At 40.4% G+C, this 8,272-nt stretch overlaps 1 non-coding gene across 1 annotated transcript; it reads left to right on the plus strand.

Annotated features, from left to right (window-relative positions):
* Positions 1-2,408: 2,408 nt before the first annotated feature.
* On the plus strand, positions 2,409-2,516 carry LOC112768651 (small nucleolar RNA R71). Its single transcript, XR_003186054.1, has one exon. It is a non-coding gene; the product is annotated as a small nucleolar RNA R71 (small nucleolar RNA).
* The last annotated feature ends 5,756 nt before the right edge of the window (positions 2,517-8,272 follow it).

Here is an 8,272-nt window from a genome sequence, read left to right on the forward strand (position 1 = left end):
TGAAGATGGGTTTATATAGGAGTGGAGGGGGGGTATGTTCGGCCATTATGGGTGGGTTTGGGTGGGAAAGTGGTTTAAATTTGAATGGTGAGGTAGGTGGGGTTTTATGAAGGATGGATGTGAGTGGTGAAGAAAATGGTGGGATTTGATAGGTGAAGGGTTTTTGGGGAAGAGGTATTGAGGTGATTGGTGAATGGGTGAAGAAGAGAGAGAGAGGTGGGGTAGGTGGGGATCCTGTGGGGTCCACAGATCCTGAGGTGTCAAAGATTTCTCATCCCTGCACCATGTGGCGTGTAAAATGCCCATTGCTGCCAATCCTGGCATTAAACGCCAGGCTGCTACCCATTTCTGGCGTTTAACGCCAGCTTCTTGCCCATTCCTGGCGTTAAACGCCAGTCTGGTGCCCATTTCTGGCATTAAACGCCCAGAATAGTGCCAGACTGGGCGTTTAACGCCCATTCTGCTACCCTTACTGGCGTTTAAATGCCAGTAAGTTTCTCCTCCAGGGTGTTCTGTTTTTTATTCTATTTTTCCTTCTGTTTTTGCTTTTTCAATTGTTTTTGTGACTTCACATGATCATCAACCTACAGAAAACATAAAATAACAAAAGAAAATAGGAATTTAACATAGATAAGTAAGAAAAAAATTGGGTTGCCTCCCAACAAGCGCTTCTTTAATGTCAATAGCTTGACAGTGGCTCTCACGGAGCCTCACAGATGTTCCAAGCAATGTTGGAACCTCCCAACACCAAACTTAGAGTTTGAATGTGGGGGTTCAACACCAAACTTAAAGTTTGGTTGTGGCCTCCCAACACCAAAGTTAGAGTTTGACTGTGGGGGCTCTGTTTGACTCTGTATTGAGAGAAGCTCTTCATGCTTCCTCTCCATGGTGACAGAGGGATATCCTTGAGCTTTAAACACAAGGGAGTCTCCATTCACTTGAATGATCAATTCTCCTCTGTCAACATCAATCACAGCTTTTACTGTGGCTAGGAAGGGTTTTCCAAGAATGATGGATTCATCCATATACTTCCCAGTCTCTAGGATTATGAAGTCAGCAGGGATGTAGTGGCCTTCAACCTTTACAAAGACATCCTCTACATGTCCATAAGCCTGTTTCTTTGAATTGTCTGCCATCTCCAGTGAGATTCTTGCAGCTTGTACCTCAATGATCCCTAGCTTCTCCATTACAGAGAGAGGCATGAGGTTTATACTTGACCCTAGGTCACAAAGAGCCTTCTCAAAGGTCATGGTGCCTATGGTACAAGGGATTGAGAATTTTCCAGGGTCTTGTCTCTTCAGAGGTAATTTTTGCCTAGTCAAGTCATCCAGTTCTTTAATGAGCAATGGAGGTTCATCCTCCCAAGTCTCATTACCAAACAACCTGGCATTTAGCTTCATGATTGCTCCAAGGTACTTAGCAACTGGCTCTTCAGTAATATCTTCATCCTCTTCAGAGGAAGAATACTCATCAGAGATCATGAATGGCAAAAGTAAATTCAATAGAATCTCTATGGTCTCAGTGTGAGCCTCAGATTCCCATGGTTCCCCTTTAGGGAACTCTATGGAGGTCAGTGGACGTCCATTGAGGTCTTCCTCAGTGTAGATCACTGCCTCTTCCTCCTCTCCAGGTTTGGCCATGTGAGACGTGTTTATGGCCTTGCACTCTCTCTTTGGATTCTCTTTTGTATTGCTTGGGAGAGTACTAGAAGGGAGTTCAGTAATTTTCTTACTCAGCTGACCCACTTGTGCCTCCAAATTTCTAATGGAGGACCTTGTTTCAGTCATGAAACTTTGAGTGGTTTTGATTAGATCAGAGACAATGGTTGTTAAGTCAGAGTGGCTTTGCTTAGAATTCTCTGTCTGTTGCTGAGAAGATGATGGAAAAGGTTTGCTATTGCTAAACCTGTTTCTTCCACCATTATTGTTGTTGAAACCTTGTTGAGGTCTCTGTTGATCCTTCCATGAGAGATTTGGATGATTTCTCCATGAAGGATTATAGGTGTTTCCATAGGATTCTCCCATGTAATTCACCTCTTCCATTGCTGGGTTCTCAGGATCATAAGCTTCTTCTTCAGAGGAAGCTTCCTTTGTACTGCCTGTTGCTGCTTGCATTCCAGACAGACTCTGAGAAATCATATTGACTTGTTGGGTCAATATTTTATTCTGAGCCAATATGGCATTCAGAGTATCAATCTCAAGAACTCATTTCTTCTGAGTTGTCCCATTATGCACAGGATTCCTTTCAGAAGTGTACATGAATTGGTTATTTGCAACCATTTCAATGAGTTTCTGAGCTTCTGCAGGTGCCTTCTTCAGATGAAGAGATCCTCCAGCAGAGCTATATAATGACATCTTGGATAGTTCAGACAGACCATCATAGAAAATACCTATGATGCTCCATTCAGAAAGCATGTCAGAAGGACATCTTCTGATCAATTGCTTGTATCTTTCCCAAGCTTCATAGAGGGATTCATCTTCCTTCTGTCTGAAGGTTTAGACTTCCACTCTAAGCTTGCTCAATTTTTGAGGTGGAAAAAACTTTGCCAAGAAGGCATTAACTAGCTTTTTCCAAGAGTTCAGGCTTTCTTTAGGTTGTGAATCCAACCATGTCCTAGCTCTGTCTCTTACAGCAAAAGGAAAAAGCATAAGTCTATAGACTTCAGGGTCGACCCCATTGGTCTTGACAGTGTCACAGATTTGCAAGAATTCAACTAAGAACTGATGAGGATCTTCCAATGGAAGTCCATGAAACTTGCATTTCTGTTGCATTAGAGAAACTAATTGAGGCTTAAGCTTAAAGTTGTTTGCTCTAATGGCAGGGATTGAGATACTTCTCCCATAGAAGTTGGGAGTAGGTGCAGTAAAGTCACCAAGCATCTTCCTTGCATTGTTGGCATTGTTGTTTTCGGCTGCCATGGTTTCTTATTCTTTGAAAAGCTCTGTTAGGCCCTCTAGAGAGAATTGTGCTTTAGCTTCTCTTAGCTTTCTCTTCAAGGTCCTTTTAGGTTCAGGATCAGCTTGAACAAGTATGCCTTTATCTTTGCATCTGCTCATATGAAAGAGAGGAGAACAAGAAAGTAGGGAATCCTCTATGTCACAGTATAGAGATTCCTTGAGGTGTCAGAGGAAAAGAAAAACAGAAGGAAGAGGTAGATAGAAGCGAATTCGAACATATAAAGAATGAGGGAGTTCGAATTGTACCTTGAGGAGGAGTGTTAGTCCTTTAAATAGAAAGATGTGAGAAGAGGAAGAATTTTTGAAAATAAATTAAAAAGATTTTGAAATAATTAAACAGAAATTTGAAAATTTGATTAAGATTTTTGAAAATTAAGATTAGGAAAGAAATTAAGTAATTTTTGAAAAGATTTTGAAATTAGAAATTAAAAAGATATGATTGAGAGTTAATTTTGAAAAAGATGTAATTGAAAAGATATGATTGAGAAGATATGATTGAAAATCAATTTTAAAAAAAAAGAAAGTTTTAAAATTAAAGTTGATTACTTGACTAACAAGAAATTAGAAGATATGATTATGGAATTAAAACTTTTGATCCTTTCTTAATAGGCAAGTAACAACTAGAAAATTTTGAAGTAAATCACTAATTATAACAAGGATTTTCAAAAATAATTAAAAAATGGAAAGAAATTGATTTTGAAGAGATATGATTGAAAAGACATGATTTGAAAAAGATTTGATTTTGAAAAATTATGAAAATTTGAAAAAGATTTGAATTAAAAACAAAATCTTCCCTCTAGTGTCCTTCTGGCGTTAAACGCCCAGAATGGCATCCATTCTGGCGTTTAACACCCAAAATCCTACCTTTTTGGGCGTTAAACGCCCCGCCAGGTACCCTGGCTGGCGTTTAAACGCCAGTTTTCCTTCTTCACTGGGCGTTTTGAACGCCCAGCTTTTTCTGTATGATTCCTCAGCTGAATGTTCTGAATCTTCAATTCTCTGTATTATTGACTTGAAAAGACACAATTTTGAAAATATTTTTGAATTTTTAATGATGAGAAACAATCAAAATACAACTAATCTTAGGAAACTCAAATCAAACAATGCATGTAGGACGCCAAACTTAAAAATTTTCATATAAGAGACACTAACAAATTGAGAATGCATATGAGAAACAACAAAACACATAAAACAAGAGAATTTAAAGATCAGAGCAATGAAATTATCAAGAATAACTTGAAGATTAATGAAGAACATATTGCATGTTTTCGAAAAATGCAAGAAGAATGCAATTGACACCAAACTTAAAAATTGACACTAGACTCAAACAAGAAACATAAAATATTTTTTATTTTTATGATTTTATAAATTTTTTTTTGTGATTTTCGAAACTTATATGGAAAAGAAAATAAAGAGATTCAAAACTTTTAATGAGAACTCCAGGAATCATGCAATGTTAGTCTAAAGCTTTAGTCTAAATAGATTAGACATGTTTGGCCAAGCTTCAGCAGGACATTACATTTAGCAGCTAAATTGATGAGAATCAATCAGCTTTTGTAATGATAAGAACATCACCTTGAAACTCTAGAATTCATTTTTAAAAATTTTGAGAAGTACTTAATCCAAGCAACAAGATAAACCGTCAGTTGTCCAAACTCGAACAATCCCCGGCAACGGCGCCAAAATCTTGGTGCACGAAATTGTGATCATCAACAATGGCGCCAAAGGACTTGGAGCTCTTAAACGTGAATCACACTTTGTCACAATTCCGCACAACTAACCAGCAAGTGCATTGGGTCGTCCAAGTAATACCTTACGTGAGTAAGGGTCGATCCCACAGAGACTGTCAGCTTGAAGCAAGCTATGGTCACCTTGTAAATCTCAGTCAGGCGAATTCAGATGGTGATGGAGAATTGATAATTAAAAGATAAATAAAACATAAAATAAAGATAGAGATACTTATGTAATTCTTTAGTTGGAATTTCAGATAAGCGTATGAAGATGCTTTGCTCCCCTTGAACCTCTGCTTCCTATTGCCTTCTTCCAATCATTCATACTCCTTTCCATGGCAAGCTTTATGTTGGGCATCACCGTTGTCAATGGCTACATCCCATCCTCTCAGTGAAAATGGTCCTGATGCTCTGTCACATCATCAGCTAATCAGCTGTCGGTTCTCGATCATGTCGGAATAGGATCTATTGATCCTTTTGCATCTGTCACACGCCCCACAATCGCGAGTTTGAAGCTCGTCACAGTCATCCCTTCCTAGATCCTACTCAGAATGCCACAGACAAGGTTTAGACGTTTCGGATCTTAGGAATGGCCGCCAATAATTCTAGCCTATACCATGAAGGTTCCAATCTTAGATCAGAAACCCAAGAGATACGCATTCAAGCCGTTGCTAGTAGAACAGAGGTGGTTGTCAGGCACATGTTCATAGGTGAGAATGATGATGAGTGTCACGGATCATCACATTCATCAAGTTGAAGAACGAATGAATATCTTGGAGAAAAAATATACTTGAGTTGAATAGAAAAACAGTAGTAATTGCATTAATTCATGAAGAACATCAGAGCTCCACACCTTAATCTATGGTGTGTAGAAACTCCACCGTTGAAAATACATAAGAACAAGGTCTAGGCATGGCCAAGAGGCCAGCCTCCAAAACGTGATCAAGGGATCAAAAGATAATTCCCCCGATTGTCTGAAAATATAATAGCAAAAGGTCCTATTTATAGAAAACTAGTAGCCTAGGGTTTACAGAAATTAGTAATTAATGCAGAAATCTTCTTCCGGGCCCACTTGGTGTGTGCTTGGGCTGAGCATTGAAGCATTTTCGTGTAGAGAATTTTCTTGGAGTTAAACGCCAGCTTTTGTGCCAGTTTGGGCGTTTAACTCCAGCTTTTGTGCCAGTTTTGGAGTTAAATGCCAGAATTCTTGAGCTGACTTGGAACGCCTCTTTGGGCCATCAAATCTTGAGCAAAGTATGGACTATTATATATTGCTGGAAAGGCCAGGATGTCTACCTTCCAACGCAATTGAGAGCGCGCCAATTGGGCTTCTGTAGCTCCAGAAAATCTACTTTGAGTGCAGGGAGGTCAGAATCCAACAGCATCTGCAGTCCTTTTTCAGCCTCTGAATCAGATTTTTGCTCAGGTCCCTCAATTTCAGCCAGAAAATACCTGAAATCACAGAAAAATACACAAACTCATAGTAAAATCCAGAAATATAATTTTTAAATAAAAACTAATAAAAACTAACTAAAATATACTAAAAACATACTAAAAACAATGCAAAAAAGCATATAAATTATCCGCTCATCAAATTTTTCTACTTCGCCTTCGGGTTGTGGGCGGAGTTCTTCCTGCCTCTGGACTCCACCGAGTTCGATGGTGTGGAATTCTTCTCCTCTGCCTCTGAGGTTTAGACTTTCGTTGTAATAGCGGCGCGCCGTCTTCTGGTCTACTTTTATTGTAGCTATCCCTTCTGTAGTTGGGAACTTCATGCATAGATGTGGAGTCGAGACTATTGTGCCGAGCTGATTCAACATTGTCCAACCTATTAAGGCGTTGTAGGCCGAACTCACGTCGACCACGATGTAGTCTATCTTGAGTGTTCTTGACTGGCTTCCTTTTCCGAAGGTTGTGTGTAGTGAGACGTATCCAAGTGGTTGAACTGGGGTGTCTCCCAGTCCGAACAGGCTGTTTGGATATGCTCTGAGTTCTTTTTCTTCCAGGCCAAGCTTGTCGAAGGCAGTTTTGAATAAGATGTCGGCAGAGCTCCCTTGGTTTATCAGTGTGTGGTGGAGAATTGCGTTTCCCAGTATAATAGTGATGACCATGGGATTGTCATGTCCTGAGATGATATCGGATGCGTCTTCTTTGGTGAAAGTAATTGCGGGGATATCGGGTGCTTCCTCCTTCCCCTCGTCATGATATACTTCTTTAAGATATCTTTTGCGAGATGATTTGGAGATTCCTCCTCTCGCAAATCCACCGTGTATCATGTGGACGTGTCTTTCTGGTGTACGAGGTGATCGCTCGGTTCATCCGACATCTTCGTCCCTTCTTCTTTTTCTTTGCTCATTGTCTCGGGTGGCCAGGTACCGATCTAATTTTCCTTCTCTTACTAGTTTTTCTATGAAATTCTTTAAGTCAAAACATTCGTTGGTAGAATGCCTACGGATTCGATGGTATTCACAATATTCAGTCTGATTTCCTCCTCCTTTTCTGCCTTTGAGTGGTCGAGTTGGGGATTATTTTCGGTGTGGCAAACTTCTCTGTAGACATCCACAAGGGACACCCGAAGAGGGGTGTAATTGTGGTATTTTTTTATTTTTCCCCATGTCGATCTTCATTCTTTTTGGACTCTTTGTCCTTGTCCCAGGAGGGATAGTTGAATCCGGATTTTGAGGTCTCTCCTAGTCGAGAGTTTTTCTCCATGTTGATGTACTTCTCTGCCCGTTCTTGTACTTCGTTCAGAGATGTGGGGTGTTTTTTCGATATGGATTGGCTAAAAGGTCCCTCTCGCAAGCCATTGATGAGGCCCATAATGGCGGCCTCCGTTGGTAGGCTTTGTATGTCCAAGCATGTTTTGTTGAATCTTTCCATGTAATTGCAAAGACTTTTCCAATCTCCTTGCTTGATTCCTAATAGACTTGGGGCGTGCTTAGCCTTATCTTTTTGGATGGAGAATCTGGCCAGAAACTTCTTGGCTAAGTCATCGAAGCTTGAGATGGACCTAGGAGGTAGATTGTCGAACCATCTAATTGCTGTCTTTGTTAAAGTAGTCAGAAAAGCTTTGCAACAAACTGCATCTGAGGCATCGGTGAGGTACATTCTACTTCTAAAATTATTGAGATGATGGCCGGGATATGTAGTGCCATCATACAGAGTCATGTCGGGAAGTTTGAAGTCTTTAGGGATTTTTTCCCTCATGATTTCTTTGGTGAATGGATCTTGGTCTTTACGGGAATCATCTTCGTGACTTGATCGAGTAGTCTTGGTCTTGAGATCTGCTTCGAGTTTTAGGAGCTTGTCCTCTAACTCGTGGCGTCGCCTAACTTCCCTTCGTAGGTCTTTCTCAGCTTCTCGTTGATGCTCCACCTCTTTTTCGAGTTGCTTTAAGTGGTCTTGAAGTGCCTCCACAGCTCCCACATTTGGTGAATCATTGTTTTTGTTAGGGTGAGGACTATCTTTTGGTGTAGTGTCCGCGTTCTTGTGCGGTGTTCTATCTTCTAGATCTGAATCATGGTCGTTGTCATGGTCGTCCGCCATGGTGATGGGATGACTTCCAGGTTCCCCGGCAACGGCGCC

Source organism: Arachis hypogaea, chromosome 17 (genome assembly GCF_003086295.3).
Source record: "Arachis hypogaea cultivar Tifrunner chromosome 17, arahy.Tifrunner.gnm2.J5K5, whole genome shotgun sequence".
Lineage (NCBI taxonomy): Eukaryota > Viridiplantae > Streptophyta > Magnoliopsida > Fabales > Fabaceae > Arachis > Arachis hypogaea.